The 23,542-nt window shown below is 41.5% G+C and overlaps 1 protein-coding gene across 4 annotated transcripts in view; it reads left to right on the forward strand.

The window, feature by feature from the left end:
* Positions 1–23,542, forward strand: part of arhgef49 (Rho guanine nucleotide exchange factor 49) — a 60,322-nt gene that overhangs the window by 15,181 nt on the left and 21,599 nt on the right. For 3 of the 4 annotated variants that reach the window (XM_019270822.2, XM_019270825.2, XM_019270823.2), the window contains one exon: positions 21,464–21,599. The gene's annotated coding sequence lies outside the window, so the exon portion shown is untranslated. Of the gene's footprint in view, positions 1–2,999; positions 3,112–21,463; positions 21,600–23,542 lie in introns of those variants that run through there. The other variant, XM_019270824.2, reaches the window with a different exon arrangement.

Raw genomic sequence — 23,542 nt, forward strand, 5'->3', positions numbered from 1 at the left:
GTTTTCAAACCAGTCTTTCAAAACAGTCTTTTTCCTGTATTAACAACAGATAAAACAACTACATCTAACGTGAAAGGTGTGAATCATCTGCAGACTCTATGGAGGTCGTTAGCTTCTTATAGCCTCTTTATTTCGGTTGCATTGCACTCAGTCCAGTTTTATTTAGTTGAGCTTTTGGCCAAAAAGTACAATAATAGTCTGAGGAAAAATCCTGGTTCATGATTTTAATGCATTTATTTATTTCACAACACTGTAGATGTTTGTTGTTGCAGATTTAGTAAATAAATTATGTAAGGAAATTGAGAGGTCCTATGCAGGGTTTATGCTCTTGAGGGCATTTCATCTTGTTTTGGTGAGCATTAAATTTACAGTGTGATGCCCGTTTTCCTGCTTTGTTTCCATTGGTTTACATGGCACTGAGAGCTCAACTCGTAACTTGCCGCTAGTTTATTGATCGTAAATGACAGGAACGCTCGGTGTGGATGAGCCTTTATGGTTACAGAACCGTATAACAGTTTAAACCACAAGTGAAATTGGTTTATCGCTGCATCTCTACTGTAGATTAACCTGACGATTATTTACTTCATTGATCGCTGAATCTTTTGGTAGTGTAGTCCACCTCCTTGTTATAACCTGAGCTGCAGCTGCAGTCATTTTGCTTCCGTGCAGTCATTGAAGAATTTAAATGGTGTGTTTCAACATGTCCACTTTGCCAGTGATTACATACTGTATATTCATCTGCTATACCATAAACACACAGACCCTCCTCCACCCTCTGATTAATGCCCTCCTGTGATCGCTGTATTGATTGTTCGATGTGTGAAGGAGCTGCTAAACATTGGAGAAACGCTTTAACAGCCTTGAGCTTTTTAGCATGTTCCTGCTGATGGAAAGTGGCCTTGAGATGCAGAACAGCAGGTGCTTAGTGAACACACCCCCTACGGTGAGTGGGCTGCATTGACCGCTGATAATGACCTCACCAGCACCTGATATCACTCTCTTCTCTTGCTCTGGCACTCAGATTAAAATAAGCAAAAGAGAGTGATGTTTTGGGATTTTGGATGTGGGACACAAAATAAAGAGTTTGGCTTCGGTGTAATTTTGGCAATAAGATTGTGCTAGAAGTGACCCGAGAGCTCTGTTTGTACTCATCAACACAAACACCCCAAGAGCTGTCTGGCTGATGGCTGCATGGAGCCTTTCCATATTTCCCGCAGGAAGTCAGGGTTATGGGATGCCCCTGGAGTCTCCTTCCATATGCCCAGCAAAACACAAACACTCACACACCAACACACTGCCATTGCAACACACTGGCTTCCTTTCTTTATACCTGGGAGCTGCGCATGCACAACGTTTTAAGAATTGTCTGTTAAATTTGTCCAGATCTGATTAGATTTTGAGCAGCCTGCTGTGTAAATAAATGCACATGCTAATGAGGAAAATATTAAAAGCACCCCAGTGTTATTTGAAGACTATACTGTGATGCAGAAATGTCTACTGATCCATTCATTTTCAGAATTCATGAAGAAATCATATTGATTGGTGTCAATCATTTCCTTCTTCTTCTAATGAAATTTTGCACTCACATAAGTCCTGATGCATAACGCTGCTTTCACTGTCAATAACACTCATCTTTAATGTAGATAAAGGTCAGTGTGGAAGCGTTTATTATTTCACCCTCTATTATAGAATCATCTCAGTATTGATTACTCATAATATTCACAAGTCTTCTGAATGAAACAACAATTTATGTCAACTGTCCAGGCCCCCCAAAATGACATATATCAGTGCTTTCTGATCTGACGCCTTGATGCCTCTATCAACAGGATGGCATCATTTCAACACAGATGTAGGTTCCTGAGGTCCACCATCAGTTATGTACGAATAAATATTCCAAAATCTTTATCCAGCAAATTATAAATCAGAATAAGCCACTTGGTGTAAAGTTATGACAGGAGGAGTCGGCTAAAACTGGGCTACAGATTACAATAAAATATTCTACCATGAAAACATTCTCATTGGGACACTCTGGTGGACTGGGGGATAAGTTAGTAACCACTGAAAGTATAAAGGATGGACAGCAAGCAGAAGCGTGATGTCACCCATAGGTCCTGGCTAATCTAAAAATCACTGGTGGACCTGAGGCGGGCCGAATGATGCCTGAGTGCTCCTGTAAGCCACCTGTAACGGCCACACTATTAATTCTGCATAACTTCAAGCCTTAATATCATTAGAACGGGTGAGTTCTATAAAAAATCAGTCTCAGTACAGTTGTCATGAACCAAAACAGTTTTTTGTACCAGGCTGTAAATTGACATTTTAACATGAAGACTTGGAGACTGACTCGTTCTGTAGCCAGCCTCAAGTGGACATTTGAGGAACTGCAGTTTTTGGGGCTTCCATATTGGTTTAACTTCACAGCCACACAGGTTGCTGCTTGGTAGTAACCATGTACCACAGGTCCCTGGTTTGAGTCCATCTTGTGTTGATAAGTCTCTGTCCGCCTCATTTCCTGTAATGTCCACATAGAATTGAAAGCATAAATCAGTAAAAATGTGTAAGATATTCACTTATCAGACAGCTCTGGTGTTATTATTTGCCACATTTATGATTTGGTGTGGAGAACTCTGGGCTGTAGTGGATTACTTTTATCCTGAACACTGTGTGAACTTCAGCTGACAGAGCAGCTGTCACTTCATTCTGACTGAACAGAATGAATCCAGAGAGAATCAAGGATTAATCAAGTGTCCAAACATGGCTAGGATGATGACACAGCAGCAGCACCTGCCTGCACTTTGTTCTGTTAGTGTATGTGTGTGTGTGTGTCTGGAGCAGAAAGCGCCTCGCAACTCCAGCACGACAGCCGCTTCCCGGTTTCCATGCCAACCACAAGGGCTGTTCATGTTGGAGCATGCTCAGTTTGGCTCCCTTCCCTGTAACAATAGCCAGTGAGAGAGAGCTCACACTCCCTCACACACGGACACACACTCTCTCCCGCACTCTACTCCAGCTCGCAGTGGGAGCGAGACGGAGAGAGAGGCTGCCCGCTGTGCTGCGGAGCTCCTAACGCACACACACCGACCAGCAAACACACACTCCGTCACAACAAAGGTGAGTACACAAACCTGTAAATATTGCTCTGGCTTTTATTTTCTTGCAGTGAGGAGTTTGTAGCATCTGTAGCTTTGCTTCTCTGAAGGGAAGAGCTGCAGAGTGAAGACAGGTGTTGCTGGTGGAAAAACTAGAGATAAAGAGGAAGCATGTGCTCTGCTTTGTGAGTGACAGGACTGCATGTGTTCTCTATTTTAATTTATTTATCATTTTGCTTCAATTTCCTCCTGTTCCAGCCTGAGGGAAACCTTTTGTATACAATGATCCTGTCGCTTTATGAATGTGACAGCAGGTTGAATATGTATTCTGCTCAATCGGAGGTGTAGTAGTTGACAAAGCAGGGATCGCTCAATAATTCATGTAGCCTTGTATGGAGGAAAGTCAGGGGATGACAGCAGGTGTAATGTGATGCTTTGCATGGACACAGATAGCTCTTTTAAACTCTTCTGACAGTTCAGGTCAGTTTTACAACCTTCTGTTTGCCTATTCAGATTCTCACGCTGCATATCAGACCTTTTAAAGCCTGCTCTTTGTACACTCACTTGACCAGCAGATATTAACTCAAAAGGTGAAAGCATCTCCTCTGAGAAAAGATAAATAGATCCAGCCTGGTTAAGATGCTCTGTAAATGTTATATGATCTGCAGGTGAGGGGAATGTGAGGAGCTTCACCTCATGCCTGATTGACCCTCTAAAATCTTGTCTGTATGTGGATATGGTGTGTCTGCCTGTGTGTGTGCGAGTGTGTATCAGGAGCGGTCACTATATCTTCAATCTTATCCTGAAGTCTCGCCCCATTTCTCTCTGAGGCTCACTTAGAGATTCACACACACACAGGGAGTTGGAACCCGCCTCCCACAAGATTAATTGTTGTGGTTGATAAATTCCTGGCTAGTCGATAGTGTGTTCCTCTGCAGCCGGCCGGGCCCCCGTGTGTGTGTGTGTGTGTGTGTGTGTGTGTGGTTGGCGGTTCACAGAGCAGCTGAATCAGGTATGTGGGCTCATATGTAAACTAAAGGTGCAAGCAGGGCTTCTTTGATTATGGTTTGAATCAATACGATGATATTAATGGCATCACCATTTTCACCATGACATGGGTAATACTTTAACTCCAATATTTGAATGTTTAATAAACGGTTGGTTGATTTGTCAGCACATTTATGAATATTTTGAAGTGTTTATTAATGAGCAGTGTTTGCCAAGAAGATCCATTAATACAACTGTGTTTTAGTCTCTATATATCTATATATATATATATATATCTATATTATATATTGATTTTTTTTTTGCGTCATTTGTTCAAAGCTGAATTAATTGGTTTTCTGGACACTAGAGGGAAGAAGAACCTTACAAAAATACCTCTGACATTTTATGGCATTATGAAGTTTGGTTTATGTGTTAGCAAACCATATTTACACCTCTAGTACACACTAAGCAGCAGTATAAAAGTCCAGTATCTCTCTGTTTGGCCCTGCTTTGGTCTCCACCAGCAAAAATGTCTGGTGGAGCTGGTCCGTTTGGTGCTGGGCAGGTAGTGCACAGTGGATTTATCAGAGCTTGTTAACTAAAAACAGCTACATGCAGCTGGAAATTAGGTTGTTAAGAGTTGCCATAAAACCAAAAATATGAGCTATAAAAGGCTTAAAAAACTAAACAGAGTTCCAAAGAGTTTGTTATAATCTCTGCTGTTTATCCCTGATCCTGTGATGAGCTGGTGTACCCCGCCTCTCGTCCAGTGTCAGCTGGGATTGGCGCCAACCTCTCACTACCCTGGTGAGGATAAGCTGGAAGCTGGAAAATAGATGGATGGATGGATGGATATCTGTGTGGGTTTATCACTCAGAGTGACCTATTTGACGTTAGTCATTTGAATCATTGCTAATATAAAAATTGATTAGGGGTGCTTTAAAAGCTTAATCGTTTTTTGCTTTAATTTTCCCTCGCTCCACTATTAAATGAATCGATGCAAATTGTTTCTGCACTTATATGAGCCATAAATAGTTTGCTCCTGTCTGCTCCTTCTAGATAACTGGTCTAGCATGTGGAACTGAGGGGGAAACGGACAAATGAGAGACAAGAGGAGGGGACACATTGAAGGATAAGAGAGAGAGAAAAGAGTGGAGGAAGAGAAAATAGAGAGTTGCAGAGTGATAGATGGCAGACAGGGAGCCAGAGTGAGAGGCTCTCTTTCACCCTGCGGGAAATTGGAAAATAAATTGAGTTGACACAGACAGGTTTGCATAGTGATATTGATGCTGGGGAGTGGGAGGAGAGAGAGGTTTGGACTCGGGGCTTATAAGGTTCACGCGAGGCTAATCATTTCTATACCCACCAGTTAGGATGACCAAAAGACTTCCCGGGGTTAGTAATTAGGAATTTCCATCTGCCATTGAAAAAAACATACAGTCCAGTGTAGGCTGGCTCTTTAGCAGACGCTGCTAGCAGCCTTTTATGTCTAATTAAATCGCATTTCAGTTCTCGGGAAATCTAACGCTTCCAGCGACAATTGTTTTGAGATGGCCTGCAGAAATATTTTAGCTGTTACTGGAGCATCTTGTGGGAGTATCGCCTGCATGGTGTGCAGAATATAAAGTGGCACCCAGTTTGGGATGTCAAATTTGATTTTCAGAGGTTAGAGTGTTTTGATGGCTCAGAGCAGACAGACAGTAACGTGGCGCTTCACTGATATGAGGAAAAACATCTCTTCTTTATCTCCTTCTTCTGTGTCTTTTTGCTGTCATTATTTGTGTCCTTCTCTTTCTTCTTTCTGAGTTTAGAGACAGACCGATGTGCATTAATACTGATTAAACAAAAAACAAAAAAATTGGTTTTGAGTGTCAAAAACTGTAAAGAATGACATTTTGATTTTAAGGGGTTAATATTCCTTGTTGATGCCGAATACCTAATAAAATGTCTAATGGACACTTCTGCAAAACCCAGTTATATTCAATTATAATGCTTTTTATGTCCAATGCCAACATCCTTACTCTGTCTTTTTATTTCTCTACAAAATTTTTGTATGGCAACTACTGTATGATTAATGGTTAGAGGTAGATTGTGTAGAAATTGGTATTTTTGTGATGTAACGGCCCACTTTTGTATGAGTGTAATACTACTGTGGCGAATATGGACAGCTCTGTGCATGTTTTTGTTCTGATTATATTACTTATGATCAAAAACTAACTAGTCAACAGCTTTGCTAAAAGCCAAACATCAAACAACACAAGACATAGCAGCCAGCTAACATTAGATACTACGACTAAAAGTCAGTCCCAGATTTCTTTTTGTTTGGCAACTTTTTGCTTGGTCACTTTCAATTTCCTCCATCAATGTCATTGGCGTTGTGTGATTTAGTGCCACAAAGCATTACATACTTCTCGCACGTGATTGTATCTGGAGCACAAAGTTAGTGCAGAAACAGGTGGACGGGGTGCAGAGTGGAAATGACAGAGACACTATTCACTCGATTACACGTCAATGTGGCATCAAAATGATTTAAAAGCTGTTATATAATGGTAGTAAAGTTACGCAATGTTGCCTTGATAGCAGATCTGTGACACAAACCTTCATTAATGCACCACTACATGCAATACAGGGCAGACTACTTCTTCAGTTGTCACTGGATTAATGAACACTGGCACTGGTAGTAATTTGTGAGGTGTCCAATGTCAGTGTTATTTTTGGGATAGTAAGGCACATAGTCAGACATCAGGGAAAAAAAACCTTTTGTGGTTATGTATCAGTACTAACATGATGCAAATAATTAATGGCCATGGGCATAATATAAATATACACATACATTACAGCCTTCGAGTGCTGATGCTTGTTAGTCAGGTCCCTGTAAACAGCAGTGACAGTCGATCAATGGCTCTCTCTCCTCATTCTCTATCCAAACGCCCAACCCCACCATCCCACCCCTCCTTCCCCACCACTTTCCCTCCTCTCCTCTTCCTCCATGCTGCTAGTCATCACATCCCACCATCTCTACCCTTTCATCACCCTCATTCCTTCTTCCCATCCCCTTCTTCCTCAGTCCTCTTCCTGTCTTTGCTCTCATCTGAAATCTCTCCCCTCCCCTGCTCTCCTCTCCTCTCCTCTCCTCCACCCCATGCAGTTTAAGCCAATTACAAGCATGTCCTTGGTTTCTGGAGGAGAAAGAAGAGGGGCTTTTCCTGCTTTCCCCTCTTTTATTTCACTCTCTCCCTCCTCGTTCTCTCAGTTTCTTCAAAGACAGAGTGAGTCGGATCCTTACTGGCATCTTTGGGAGCCAGTCGGTCGATAACCGGCCATGATGTATCTCTGATGGATCCTTGTTAAAGCTGACAATGAGCTGACAACAAGGGCTTTTTGAAAACATTGACACCCCTGCAGCAAGGTCAAGGGGCAACATTGATTCAGAGAAAGGCTACAAGAACACATGGCTGAATTTAAAACTATTGATTTAATATTGTAGTGGTCTTGATTTTATAGAGTGATATATATTTTCTAGCAATATATAGCAATTATATATTTCTCTGTTTGGAAGGAATCAGGTCTCATCTATTCAGCCACTTCTGATTATGTAAAAGTAGGGTCTCTTGCTGTCTAAATGCAAGCAACAATGCATCAGTGAAACATTTTTAATTAATTATAAACTCAGGATCATATACACCAGTGGTTTTCATCCTTTTAGTCCTATGCCAATGACCAGTTGGTGACATCATGGTAGCTACATTGGGCCCAAGATTTGCTCTACACTAAATAACAGGATATAATGTTTGTTGTAGCCTTTCAGTACAGCTTCTATGTGTTCTATGTTTTAAAATCTGATGTCCCTATTGTCTAGGTGACATTGTTGCCCTATAAAACTGTTATAGTTTGCCTGGCCTCTTCTGATAAGGTTTGATTAGGTTTAGCCACAAGAATTGTGTAGTTTAGGCTAAGGTTAGGGAAAGCCTGTTGTTTTATTGACCAAATCCGTCGACCCCAAGCTCCCTCTAAAGAGGGTGCGTGGCACAAAACTCATGATTTGGAAGACTGCCAAGAGAGAGGTCCTAATCCTAATAAATGAGAATACAGTGGAAAAGGACCCGCAGACAGTAATCAGAGCTCCCTTAAACACCCTCCAAACCATCCATCTATTTTCTGTAACCGCTTATCCTTATCAGGGTTGCGGGCCGCTGGAGCCCATCCCAGCCAGCAATAGGCGAGAGGCAGGGTACACCAGGGACAAGTTGCCAGTTCATCACAGCACCGACACACACAGACAAAACCATTCACACTCACATTCACACCTACAGGCAATTTAGAGTCACCAATTAACCTGCATGTCTTTGAACTGTGGGATGAAGTTGCAGTACCCAGAGAGAACTCTCCAAACCTATTTTCTAAATCAGTTTTATTAGAACTTTCATAGATTAGAGGTTAAGAGTGTGAAACGCTTCATTAATCCACTGAGTTGGTACTTTTCTATCATATTCACATAGATATATGGTGTTCTACTTATCTCAGTAGGATTTTGTACATGTACATATATGTTGGCCTATTTATTTGTGGTAAGGACAGACTTCTTTGGAAGTTCTTATTTTCCAAAAAGTCTAAAGTCAACTCTTGTATTTTAAAAAGAGGCTGACAGCAAAGAATCAATGAAACATTTTCCTCATTTATTCACTCATCCTGGGCAGTGGCCCGTGATCCAGTGCGTAAATAAAACACAGCCAAATCTGTTTATTCTGTTCATGAGTGACAGGCTAGTTAAAGAGCGACAGCTTTGGTTGGACACATGAATGATTATTCTTATTCTCTCTGCCTCCATCATCAGTCTCTATTTGAATATCCTCTGTCCAGCCTCACCCTCTCCTATCTCCCTGTCTCCCCTCATTCCCGGTGATAGGAGTGACTCACGTAGCCATCTGCTGCTTTATTACGCTCCTTTTGTTTATTAACACGACTCCTGGGATGGCAGCGATACCACTATCTATCTATCCATCTCTTTCTCTACTTATCCCTGTCTCCAATCACCACAATCCTCCTCTGTCAGGCGTTTATCATGGATTCCTTTTCCTCTCCCTTTCACCTCCTCGGGTCGGCTGAATTCATCTCTGCATGCGTCGCCTACCTTCATTTCACTTGATATCTTTTTTTTTTTTTTTTTTGCCCTTTTCATCTAATTCTTCGCTTTTTTTCAAAGAGACAGGTTGTAGGAATGAGGTCAGTGTGTATGTGTGTGTGTGTGAGCATATGGATATGCATGTGAGCATCCTGTTGATGTAGGTGTTGCTGTTGCTGCATCTCCTGCAGAAATGACAACAGACACATAAAAGCACCCTGGGAGCAGGTGTGTTTGTGTGTGTTTGTGTGTGTTTGCGTGTGCAGGTTGCAGACTGAGCACAAACATTGGCCTTGCAAGCTAATTAGAGCAAATATTGTATACATGATTTCAACTGTTTCAGCTGTAAATATTTCACACCTAAGAGACGTGTTGTTTTTGTAGAAGAAGAAAATTTTGGTATGAATTTGGGCAACAAGCTGACCCTAAACACACCAGAGGCTAAAGTTTCTTTCTAGGCTAACAAAGCGTCTTCAAATATTTTTGTTGTTGAATGAGTTGGTCAGCTACTTCAATTTTTGCTAAATATCTAGGCCATTGCACATAGGAAAAGGATCATAATATTAGATGGAGTACAGTTGCAGCACTTCTACACGTCTCGGATGGGTAGGAACTATCAGAATGCAAGCTGTGTACATGAAAAACTGAAGGAGAGAAGTCAACTATGTTGTACACAAAACAGACGTAACATTATGACCTCTGACAGGTGGGTGGGATATATTAGGCAGCAAGTGAACATTTTGTCCTCAAAGCTCAAGTTAGAAGCAGAAAAATAGACAAGCGTCAGGATTTGAGCAACAATGACTGGGTCAGAGCATCTCCAAAGCTGTTGTGGGGTTTTTCCGGTCTGCAGTGGTCAGTACCTGCCAAAAAGGTCCAATGAGAGAAAAGTGGTGAACCAGTGACATGGTCATGGGCGGCTAGCCAAGGTTCATTGATGCACATGGGGAGTGAAGGCTAGCCGGTGTGGTACGATCCAACAGACAGTTTACTATAGCTCAGATTTCTGAATAGGTTAATACCTGGTTCTGGCCCAACCTTAAAACTTACAAGACTTAAAGGATCTGCTGCTAACATGGTGCCACATACCACAGCACATCTTCAGAGGTCTAGAGGAGTCCATGCCTCGACGGGTCAGGGCATCAAACAGGGGACCTACATAATGTTATGGCTGATCAGTGTATAAAAACAGTATATTCTGTGAGAGAACAAGAAGCTGAAACTGAAGATTTTCAGCAGTTGAAATCACGTTGCTTTCAGCATCTGGGTCAGTTTTTGACTATGGTTCCATATTTTGTCGTAACTTTAAGGAACTTTAAGCAACATTGACTCAGGCTCATGGCTATTGTAAAATTTTAGGTTGAATTCATTCAAAAGCCAGATCATTGTTAAATTATCCAGATGTTTCTCTGTTGAGGAACACTGAGGACCTCTTCATGTGAATAATAAGTAGCTATAGTTAGAGTGGAAAAACACTTTCCAGTTCCCTCTGCCTAAAAAAAATTGCATGAATGAAAACTTGAGAAGCTCAAGCACATCATGAATGAATAAATGATGGATGGATGGATGGATGGATGGATGGATGGATAGATGGTAGAATAGATAGATAGAAACTTCAGGAAATATGGAGGGTTTTCTTCTTGATCTGAAACAGTGCATCAGAACACTTAACCTCAGGCGAGTGGCCTCATCCTGAAAACACTGAGTCGTTATTTCTCGGTGTCACTTAAATGCCAGCAGTGCGCTTTAGCTTTCCCCCCACTATTAAACAAAGCTACATGTAGAGATGACTCATTATCTCACACTGTGTTTGTCTCTCTTCCACTGTTTTCCTTTTCTTTCGAGATGAGACTCTCATCGCTTCATTCATCATGTAGCACAGAGCACAGATAAGCAGTGATGATGGGAGCACGGGAAAGGTATATCACACGGTTCATGAACATATTCATTAAACATCCTGTTTGAAGATCAGACCTTTAAACCGCCACATTGTAATCACCATTGTGTAGTGTGGATGTGTGTGTTACCAGTTAAAAGAGATGTACTGTTGTTTGATCTGGCATCTGTGGTGCGTGTGGGTGTGTATTATATGTGTTTGTGTGGAGTCTGTATCTACCTGTCGCTCTAAAGGCTCACTCTGTATAGCTGTTGTTATTGATGCAGCCACCAAGCTGAGTGACATCCATAATCCTCCATCGGTCGATAGGAGAGGCAGGCTGTGGCGTGACAGAAAGCCACTCTTCTTATTGGGTGACAAACCCAAACACACACTCACACACGCACACACACACACACACACACACACACACACACACACACACACACACACACACACTGTTACTGAGATTAAGCCTATTTTTATCAAGGCTTGTTTTCCTCTGTGATCACTCTGTAATTACATGGTTCATCAATTAAACATGAGCCACAGACGTGCAGACGTCAATTGCGTGTTGTATTGACCACAGACATTTTGTGTGTGTGTGTGTGTGTGTGTGTGTGTCTTTCTTTCTTTCTCTTAGCTTGAGTCTTGACCTGCATTGTTTGAAGTCCTTTGGTCCCTGCATCAACACAAAAGCTGAGTTGTGGTTCAGATACTGAAAAGTATGGATGAACTCATGATTCAACTGACTGGTTATTTTACAAAATGAATCATTCAGTTGATAGAACGTTCTAAAAATGGCCATCAGAATTTCTTAAAGCCAAAGGAGGCATCTTCACTTTGCCCATTTTGTCTGAATGACAGTCCAAGCATCAAAGAAATTCAGTTTACTGTCGCACAAGACAAAGAAAAGCAGCATATCATGTCATTTTTGAGAGTCATTGAAGTAGTTTGCCTGATGATTGAATAATTACTAAATCAATAATTTACCTAAAAAAATGTTTTTCTTCAAGAACGTTGGCTAGATACGATTAAGAAAATAGAGAAGAGGAAATAAAACGGTGATCATGAGTCTTTCAGTAAGCAGGATCACATAAAAGAGCACGTTTGGTAGGAAGTAGGAATTACGGATCAAACAACAAAAAGGAAATCCAATAAGATACATAAATCAAACAATAAACCCCAAGAACACTTCATTTAAAACAACAACCAGGTCAAGCATAATATCAGACCCTCATTGTGTCACTTCAAAGCTCCAGTCTTCCCAGAACACTTTATCTTTATTACAAGGCCTCATATCACATGATAGCTGCGGTCGTCATTTGCATGAAGCGGCTCTTTTGTACCGTCTCTCCTTGGCGGAGAAGACTCCCTCTTTTGTTCTCTTTGAATGTGTGCAGATCTGCTGTGCTGCTCATGGAAAACCTCATGCAAAAGAAGCAAGGTGTTTGCTCTCAGGTCATCTGCTCTCTGTATTATTCATCCCAACACATGAAATATGAATGAGATCGAGATGACCGGGAACCACAGAGGAAGAACACACTATAAAGTGTTTTTGTCCTTTGTGGTGCATTTAACTTTTTGCTGTTATCATTATACAGTCTTGAAGTATCTAGTATTTTGCTTGTAGGTTTGAACAAGTGTGGTTTCAGAGCCTATGCATGTATCTGCCGTAACTACACATCAGGATTACAGCAGCTATGGAGATGGCCATAGACAGTATAAAACATGGACATTGTTTTAAAGCTCAGAATGCTGGTTGCTCAAACAAGCCACCTGTAACTGCACCCACCTGTCAATCAAAGCTACCACACTGTTACTTATGCATAACTTTAAGTCTTAAAATAATGTGAGCAGGTGAGTTGTATAACAATTCACCCTCAGTACAGTTGTCATGAACGGGGAAATTAGCTATAGAGACCAAAACTGTTTTTTGTACCAGGCTGTAAACATGTTTATTTCTGCTGTGAAGTTGGACATTTTAACATGGGGACTTATGGAGACTGACTTGTTTCGTAGCTAGCCTCAAGTGGCCAAATAAAATAAAATTCAGGGACAAGAAAGAGCGGTCAAAATAGACCAATGGCAACCTCCAATGGCTGTGAAGTGAAGCCAATGCGAAAGTGCCAAAAACTGGAGTTCTTTGAATGGCCACTTCCATTCAGGTCAAACAGAGTCAGGGTGCTGCTTTGGTGCATGTTGCCTCACTGGAAAGTTTCTGCTGTAATAAATTAAATGAAACCTTAATTAGTATCATTGGTAACACCTGTGTTGACCATACTGTTTCATGTCAAAATGGCTGCTTGAAAACAGTCTATTGGCATATAACCACAGCCTCCACCTGTCTGACACAAACAACAATTAATAAACTTAGTTAATGTAGCACTTACAGTTGAATCGTGAAGTCTGTTTCATTCCCTCCACTGTGCAGTTACACTGTGCTCTACTCTGTGTGTGGATTATATATGTATATTTTGCAACTGCAGTCTATGCGACTACGGTGGGGGTCAAAGGTATAAATGTTCAGAATCGTTTTTTAATGCCTTCTAAACTTCCGTCAAAAACGTATATTTGGGAAAAAATCACAGACTGGAAATCTTGTCGTTTTTAGCGTTATATAAATGCGAAAAGTCTATGTCCTGGTGGTGTTGGTGTAAAACACGTTGCTCTATAGCACTACTAGTGGTCAAAAACTCCACATGCGACCTTTAAGCAAGCCACAAAGGTGCTCACCATTTTCTTCTCAGTGACGCACATCTAGCAAAGCCATATCCATTGCAAACCTTCTTCTTGTTTTGGTTTTAATGCTGCTTCCTGCTCCTGCTCCTTCTCTTTCTCAACATGCCAGCCTTCATCTGTGTTAACAATAACTCAGTTTTTACTCTGTTCTTAAAATAACCCTTTTCAGATCCCTGCAGAGTCGAGCCCTCAACCACTCTTGTAAAATGTCTCTACTGTACAGCTCTGTTCAACTCCCTATAGACTTGTAATGTACATACCACATTCAGTCATTCTGCCTAATTAACCCTCCACGCTGCCACCTTTTGATGTTACCCTTGCTCAGTGTTTCGCGGCCCCACGCCCACTCTCATGCCTCCCCACCCTCTGATCAGACTGGTGGTGTAGGTGTTGCTGACGGTGCCCCCGGGTGGTGCCTCATTAACCTACATTTCACTGCCTGATGTGGAAACAGCTAGTGTGTGTGTGTGTGTGTGTGTGTGTGTGTGTGTGTGTGTATGTTTACATGTGGGAATGTGTCTGAAAGGAAAAAATGATAATGTTGAATGTTGCCTTTGAAGAAACTCTTCAGTTTCTGTATGTATGCAAGGATGGCAGAAGCTGTTTTTTTCTTCACATTTTACATTTTCTCCTCATTTAAATCACTCCAGTTCCCTGTGGAGCTTAGAAACGAAAACTTTCCAACCTTGTGCATCCAAGCTCCCAAAGTAGAGAAAACATGCAGGAGGCAGCAACATCTTTAGCTGCTCACAAGCACCAGAAACATCTAATTATACCGACTCAAGCTGCTCAAATATTGTAGCTGCTTACTGGTTGATTCAGCCAGTCTGCAAAATGTTTAAAATCAGTTCCACTAACAAGAAGCACACCTTCAACAAGATAAATTATTTAATAACAAAAGGAAAGATTGTGAATGAAATGTGAACTCTGGTACTTCTTTGGTATGTTGCTGCGTTGTGGGAAAGCTTCTGTGGGGAATCCGCCATAGTACCCGGGTATGACGGACCCCCTTGGGACCCTACAGAGAGTAGGAAGGAGAGGAAGATGAATATGAGAGCAACAGAGGAAGAGAGTTATGAAAGTATTTATAGGAATGTGGCACAGTTGAGGTGTGGTCCTGCTCCTGAAATTCTGCTACTCTATGGATATCCTCACCAAGGTTTTCAAAATCAGAACCAGATATATCATCATTTTCATTCCATACTTTTTTGGTCTAAACCTGCCTCTTAGATTACCCACAATACATCATGACCACAAGCTATGTTAGAAGCAGCTAATATAGCCTCAAACAGACACCGTCAGTCAAACCATCAGTTTCCATTGATGGAAACTCAAAACCCCACAAGCGTTACTGAACTTGTGGTCTCCTCCTGTACACGTGAAGCTCCTGTGATGCTGCAATAGTGCATGTGCATCCTTGGATCCTACAGCTGCCCCACCCAGGTACTCCACCACTCCATCCCTCTTCCTCTGCTTCCCTGATTTCTTCCTCGCCATTTATTTGCATCCACTGTCAGCCATTTAGTAAACTAATTCTTCTCATAGCAGTTAATGTACCTGCGCCTCCACCGATCCACCACAGCTCTAACCTCTCCCCTCTGCTGCATCCATCTTTGTCCTGACAGGAGACAGTGAACCACTTCACTTCATTAGGATACTAGTTTCCTATTACCTGCAGCCTCTCGTCACTGTGTGTGTATATGTGTGTGTCATAAGTCTCAGATGTGGAGTGATTCAGCTGCATGAGTCACAAAATACAAAAAAAATTGACAAATTTCCATGTCATCAAGTTTCCAGAGCTTAAAATGTCTTTGGCGAAGTATTTGATTTAGCTGCATAATTATATATAAAGTTAAGAAAACCAACTAAACACTCTTTGACGTATAAAGGACATAAACAATTAAATGTCAACAATCAAGCTTCACTAGTTAATTATAACAACTGTAGCTGAAAACGCCTGTACATCTTAAGCCTGAAATCCAGTATTCTGCACTGACCTGTGCTGGAAATACCAGCTGGAAGGGAGAAATTCCCATCACCAATCCTGCTTGTATGCAGGAATCTATAATGATAATGGTCAGGTCTTCTTATGTAAGACACTGCGGATAAGCATCGCAATCAATAGACTAACGCTGAGCCCAGATCCAGCTGGCAGGACTGGAGCTTTATGTGGATAGACTTTCACAGGGATAAAGAGGCAAACTGCTGGATTAACGGATGATTTACACACAGCAGGTAAACCATCAGATCACCAGATGATTTATGCAAAGCTGCGGTATGCATATGACAAATAATATATAGATATATAGAGATATGCATTAGGTGTCTTTGGTTTTGCCCTAATTTGCATTGAGTGAGTGATGTGTTCCGGTATGAGGCTGTTCTAGCTCTTTTAGCTCTGCATGTTTTGACAAAACATCTAAAACAGTCTTTGTTTGAGTCCTCTCACCCCCTGCATGACACTATGGGGGCCTTACACAGACTGCTGCTCCCACCATGTAAGAAGGAATACTACCACAGGTCCTTCATTCAAACAGCTGTAACACTCTCTAACACCAGCATGACTTCATGACTTTTTTCTATACATTTCTTATTTATGATTAATTGTCTGTCGACCTCGTATATACGAGCTGCTGTGACAAGTGAATTTCTGCTTTGTGGGATCATTAAAGTTTATCTTATCTTATTGTCGCATCGTGTTGTATTGTGTTGTGTCATGTCATATCGTATTGTGTTGTGTCATGTCATATCGTATTGTGTTGTGTCGTGTTGTATCGTATCATTTCGTTTGGTTTAGATCTTATAGCTTTACATTCTGTGGTTTGTACACTTTTTATATGTTACGTCTTTTCTTTGTATCTATAGTTTTGAAGAGTACTTCAGAAATGAAGTGTACCCACTCTCTCACTTACTTAGTCAACTCCTCCTGCAACATGATCCACTTCTTCACTGTCTATAAGCTGGCTCAGGATGTTCCAAGCTGTCATTGATTTGCCAAAATAAGTCTAAATACACTTCTTTATCATGCTGTTGCAGCTCTGGAGCTCTGCTCTAAAGCCATATTTTGCCAAAACTTCTCTGAGTTGCAAAATACTGAACATACAAGATGGCAACGGAGTGGATTATGCTGCAGAAGTGGTTGGTGAAGTTTCTGTGGTGCGTGTTGGCCATGAATTTAGCCTCTGAAGAAGCAGACAAACTTTTTACAATCTCTTTATCTTACTGTTTGATCCCTGAATACAGATGATGGATGGAGTATCCAGGAGTGAAGTGTTTAGGTATGAGTCACTTGATGAGCTTGAACACGTCACAGTATTAGCTAAAAGTGATGCAAATAGAGTGGTGTGAGATTTAAATACAGGTGGTGATAGTGTATATTTTGCATTTGATGTCGACTATGACTTCATGACTTCTGAGCTGTTTCTTCACCAGCCTCCTCACCTCACCGGATTACTTTTACTTTTATACGTTGTGCTCCCTCGGTCATGCTGTAAGTGGCTTTTGTTATTATGGCTTCAGGGGCTCACAAAAGAGGAAGCAGCCGGCTATATTTCACCGCTCGCTGGTGGCCGGCGTCTTTGGGCTCGCTGTTGTGTAAAGTGAAATATCACAGCGGTCGTCTGTGTTCAAGACACGTTTGAGTCCGGACTGCAAGCCAGCACACAGCGTGTGGACAGCAGTCTGCCATCTTCTGCCACATGCTGAGTGGCAAGCACAGTGTGTCTGTACACTCAGGCACGTGCACACCCACACAATTGTAAAGCTGCCATGAATCTTTCTTTTGACTTCCAATCTATTGGTTTTTCTGAAGGACATTTCTTTAGATAGGGTTGAAACTACCTCTCCTAACTGTTTGTCTTGTTATGTTGTCAACATTAGTGCCGGAAGTGTAGTAATATCTAGTGCCTAGTAGTGGTAGTGGCAGTGTGAGCTGCAGCAGTGTTTTATACAGCTATCTTGTCATTTTTTCTGAATTTCTTATATGTGAAATGACTCACCCATGGTGATCTCTCGCTACAGAATAGTACTGATCTCCAGGGTCCTTTTTTCATTCATTCCTTCCACTTATCCAGGGTTGGGTCGTGGTGACAGCAGGTTTAGCAGGGCATTCCTGACAGTACTGTAACGCGTCCAACTCCTCCATGGAGGATCCCAAAGTGTTTTCAGACCAGATGGGCTATATAATCCCTCCGGCAGGTTGTGGGTCTGCCCCAGGATCTCCTTTCAGTCGGATGTGCCCAGAACACCTTCAAAGGAAGGCACCAAAGGAATGAGACATTTTTGGAGAGTTTAGATATTTTTTTAAATGACTGAGGACATATTCTGCACCAAGAACAGCCAAAGCTGTTTTTACTGGATGGAGCTTCAAATGTACACTGACCACTGAGGTATCTTATCGTGCAATCAGTATAGTTTTGTGTAAAGCATGGGAATGTTTTGTATTTGTTACTGCTGCTTCATGCTTCGAGTGTTGCTTATCACGGCCAGCCGTGTCATCAGTTGTTGCAGTGTTGCAGACCGACATTTCCTGAGAGCCACTATGATAGAGCGCTGTGATATTATTTCTAGCAAGCATCCCCAGCTTAAAATACATTCCTGCTCGGATACATTCACACAGTCATTACATTGTCTATCATGGTATGCATTAAAAGTAAAGCAGTTAACCTATTTTGAAAATGTAAGGAGGAGAAAGTACAGAAATCTGAAAGTACAGTAATAATGAAGTATTCATACTTTGTACAGTTTACATTTTGCTTCACTCAACAACTCTCTGACTCAGTGGCACACATGAAAATGCAGTCCAGATAAGTAGGACGACAAGAAACACATACATGGATTATAATTCCTGTAAAAGTTGTCCCGCTCAGCAGACTCGTGTCATTGCTGTCCAGAAGCTGCTGAGGCTTACAGATTCAGATTCAGCTGCTTGGAACGCCATTTTTAAAAAACTCAAGTTTTGAGTTTGAAAACCACCTGGCCAGTGTGTGGATAAAAAGAACAGGTAGCAAGACAAGATGTATTTGGCTCAGCGTATCGACATGGACATGTTTGTCTGATGTTGTGTCCTCTCTTGGCCTCACGGTGAGCTTTCTGTCACATCCTGCTGTGCCTTCTAGCTGTGCTAACTTTAGTCTGCCTTTCATTCAAACACAACGGAGCTTCACATTCAGACACCTGCTGAGTCACAGTGCCTGTCGGTGGTAGGTGAACTTCATGCCATGTCGGTTTTAAGGGTGTTTCAGTATTGTTAACCCAAACCACCGACAGACTGAGAGTTGTGACCTTTTACAGACTGCAGACACCAAGTATTTGAACACATTCTCTTATACCCTGAGTTACAAGCTTTAGAAATAGTTTACACTTCTGTGACAGCTCGCTGTTTGAAAGCACCTTAAACTAGAAGTGATTGTTTACATGTGGACCTAATAAAACTGCTAACAGTGTAGTATAAAATATATGTGGCATATATTTCATTGATTCCCGCAGTGACTCAGTATCAAGCATTCACAGAGATCTAAGCTCTCAATCTGATTGGCTACAAAACAGCAGTGCAATCACAGGGAACTTGTTTTTACAGTTTGTACGACTGCACTTGAATGCATCCTTCCAGCAGAATTTGAATAGAGTTGCACAAAATGTTTTTATGATTACGAAATATTTACAAATATGTCTTTTTGGGTTAGGTGCATGTTTTAAATTTGGGAAATATATTTTGATTCTTATTGTGCTGGGTTTGGCAGTACGTACATTATATAAGTACTGAGGTGTGTGAGATTAAAGAATTGCAGGACGGTCTCTCTTTTTTCATCTGTCTGTCTCTTATTCTCTCTCTCTCTCTCTCTGTCTCTCTCGCTCACATACACCCTCACAAACACAAACACACACACACACACACACACACACACACACACACACACCAACCACAGCTGGACCAGACAGACAAAGATGGAGGCTGTTTGTCTGCAGGGAACACTGAAGGTGTCAAAAACCACAAAGCACATTATTATCACCTCTTCTACCACTACGTAGAATCTGAAAGACATTCAGTCTGGAGCACACACACACACCCACACACACACACAGTTATACAACAGTTATAAGACAAATCGCGCAGTGTGTAAAGAAACACTTCTGTATACTTCGAGGGGTTCTGTAGCGGCCCATCAGTAGCGGATGAATGAAACAGCCTGAGACGTCAGAGAAGTGGCTCAGTGATTTAAACGCCCACCGGATAGAAAGAGAGAGAAAGTGAAAATAAATAAATAGGTCACTTCAGTCAGTGGTGATAACCAATTTCTCATTCCCTCTCAGAAAAGCCTATCAGTTTCAGTGGGATTGTCAGAGCGAGGTTATTCTGCGAGGTATGGCTGAGGCAGGAGAAGTCTCTCAGTGTGCACAGTGGAGCTGAAGAGTCTTAAAATCAGTTTGAAATCAGCAGATCTGGTGGATCATGGGAAAAATAGGGAGGGTCCACTGGAAGGCCTGTCGATCATCCAGCACTTCTGGGATAGAGGGGATAGATGGGGGATGGGGGTTCATTTCTGAGTGTCAGCCACTTGTCAAAGCTTTGGAAGAGACAGCCACAGCTCTATCCATCCCAGCATCCCGCGGGGGGTAAGGGGGTGGGGTGTAAACGTCACAGAACATGTGACCTGAGCTTTGAATGGTTTGGTTTCTCATCGAGTGGCTGCTGAAGATGCTGATGTGGAGGTGGACGCAGAGTTTAGCGGAGCGGCCTTGTTTTAAAAGACGAGGTGGGGGATCATTCTTTAGTTTTTTTCTGTGAGCTGATTATTCATCGTTCCTGCTGAGCGGATTCTTCAGTTTTTTGTCTTTTGATCAGAGCTCTTTCTGTAAAGCACAGTTCAGGCTCCTTTGTTTCATTGAAGGCCCGCTGGCCTACATTATTTTCACGTGTGCTGTGCAGTTATGTCTGGAATCTGTGTCGCTCACGTCACTTCTGTTATTCTTTTCTTTGTCGACATTTTGACAATGAGGTTTAATGTGTTGATGCCAATCAATCTATAGTGTTTTTTTCTTATTTACAGTGATTAAACTGCTATTATTTATCTGAATTTATTATTTTTTATTCTAGTTTATTCTAGTTTATATGACAAGGGCATACAGTATGTCTAATTTATTTATTTTTTCTTTGATTTGTTTAAAGTGTACAACAGCATCAAATCAATTTTCCTCTAATGTCCCCACAGCAGGTGTTTATTTCCTGCTCATGAAACATGATTTCATTTAAAATAAAGGAATCTCTGTTGTCGTTTGGAAATTTGACATTGAATAATCACCTGCAGGCTGTCAAACCTCTGACTGATTCAACATACACACACACACACACAAACACAAATACTGTATGGAAGCTCTTGGCGTGATGCGTGTAATCTGTTACTCTCTCCTGACAGAGAAACACTAATTATGTAATTGACTCAACATCTAATTCAATCTGCGAAAGGAGGACACGGCTTGTTTTACAGTATCAGGATACATCTGCTATTCAAGCCTCGAGTCTTTGTTGCTCTGTGTCGAGTAAAAAGCAGCAGCATTTGGCAAAGTGAGCATCTCCACTGTTGTTATGTTTAAAAAAAAGCAGCTTATTGATTGATATGTTTTTTTTTCTTCGCTCTTTACATGTAGCTCAAGGCCTCGTCTGTCTGGCTCAGACAGATTGCAGTACCGGGGGGAGACTGAGAAGAGGAAGCCAGGTGCTTTGGGATCCGAGCCAATGACCTGTACGAAGAGAGAGGCCGCGTAGAAGCTTGATTAAAATGGGGTAAGTTTAGAAGATCAGACAGGGCTCTGCTCACAGCTGCAGGAACTGCTGCTTGCAACATGGGATTCGTTTCCAAACCTGATCTCTGCAACATGATGCTCACTGTTAGATAACCTCTGCCCAGTCAGAAAGGAGGGAAGATGTGCTGATAGCAAAACAGACACTGGCTCATAACACATGAGTCAGATGTACACATGCACAGACTGAATTACACAGTAGAGCCTTGAGGCACCATGATATGCTGCAATCTATAGAAATTCTACCAGAAACATGAACATTCATTAAAGTTTATTTGGAAACCAGTTCATCTTGGATTTGATTCAATTCAGTTTAATTTTATTTATATAGTGCCCAATTATAGAGGATCAGAGGTTATCTCATGACACTTCTCATATAGCTCAGATCTAGACTATTCTCTTTATGATAGTATTTCCAGAGACTCGACAGTTCCCACTATAAGCAAGCACTTGGCAACAGTGGCAAGGAAAAACTTCCTTTTAACATGCAGAAACCTTGAAAGAACCTGGCTCATGGTCGGCAACCATCTGACTTCAGGACTTTTATTCTGCCAAGTTTCTAGTAAAGGTTCTGTTCAAGAAAGAAACGTTTTTGAAATGAACGTCATTTTGCAAGGCAATAAATTGCTGCGATGTCTTCACATTGATTTATACTAGAAGGCAGTGTAATAGTCTCATTGGTGGCATTGCATAAATAGCCACAAGTATGTGGACACCCCAAAATAACACCAATATGTGGTTGTTGAATGTATTAATCTGCCTCTATTCTTCTGGTTTCAGACTTTGAACCAGATTTTATCCCCTGCCTGCATTAATTTGCACCCATTCAGCCACAGTAACATTAATGAGGTCCAACACTGATGTTTGCTGATTAGGTCAGTCAGAGTTCCAGTTCATCCCACAGGTGTTTGGATGATTGCGGTCAGGAAGTTCTTCAACACCAAACAGAATAAAAAAACAACTATCTTTATGGATCTGGCTTTGTGCATTGCGATGTTGAATCAAGAAAAGGACAAACTATTACCATAACGGTGGAAGCACATTGTTATTTAAAATACCAATTACCATAACGGTGGAAGCACATTGTTATTTAAAATACCATTGTCTGCTGCAACATAAAGATTTCATTTAACTGCAACTGAAGGGCCAGGTCCTGAAAGACAGTCCAGACCACAAAACAGTGTGTTTTGGCCACATCATTTACAATTTAAGGACTCAGTAGTACACAAACTGACTTGTTCAGATTTAGGTATGTAAGTGTATTTAATAATGCAGACGGGCTGACAGTGAATCCGATCACATCAATGATTTATTTCCTCATTTTGATCCCGTCTTCTTCACGCACTCTGCCATCATATCTGGAGGAACCAGCTCCTGTGCATTGTGGGACATGGTGGCTGATTTACTGTCCCGCTGGTAGAGGATGAGTTATTCCTCAGTTAGCTCAGCTGACAGAGGGAGCAGAGAGAGTGCGGACCTCCAGAGAGCCTTTATACTGGCAGTAATTCAAGCAGAGAGAGGCAGAGACACAGAGAGAGAGGAACAGGCATGCTGAGCGGCATGCTGCCTGCTATTCAGACACACGCTCATGCTAATTAAACCCAAATTCCACGTATCAGCTCTTTTTTTCTCCAGTCCAAACCATGCACACTCACATATTTGTGTCTGCCAAACAGGATAACGAGAAAGCCTGTAAAGGAATGCTGAGGCCAAGTGCTCTGTCAGTTTCACATGCGGTAATTTCAGGGAACTTAAAAGGTGCAGCGTGTCAGATTTAGGGGGCTCTACTTACACAATATGGCAGAAATTGAATATCATTTTCATAACTATGGTTTCATTAGCGTATAAGCACCTGAAAATAAAAATTGTTTTGTTTTTGTAAATTAGAATTAACCTTTTCTAAGTTACTCCTCTGCAGAGTCTTCC

Source organism: Larimichthys crocea, chromosome XVII (assembly GCF_000972845.2).
Source record: "Larimichthys crocea isolate SSNF chromosome XVII, L_crocea_2.0, whole genome shotgun sequence".
NCBI lineage: Eukaryota > Metazoa > Chordata > Actinopteri > Sciaenidae > Larimichthys > Larimichthys crocea.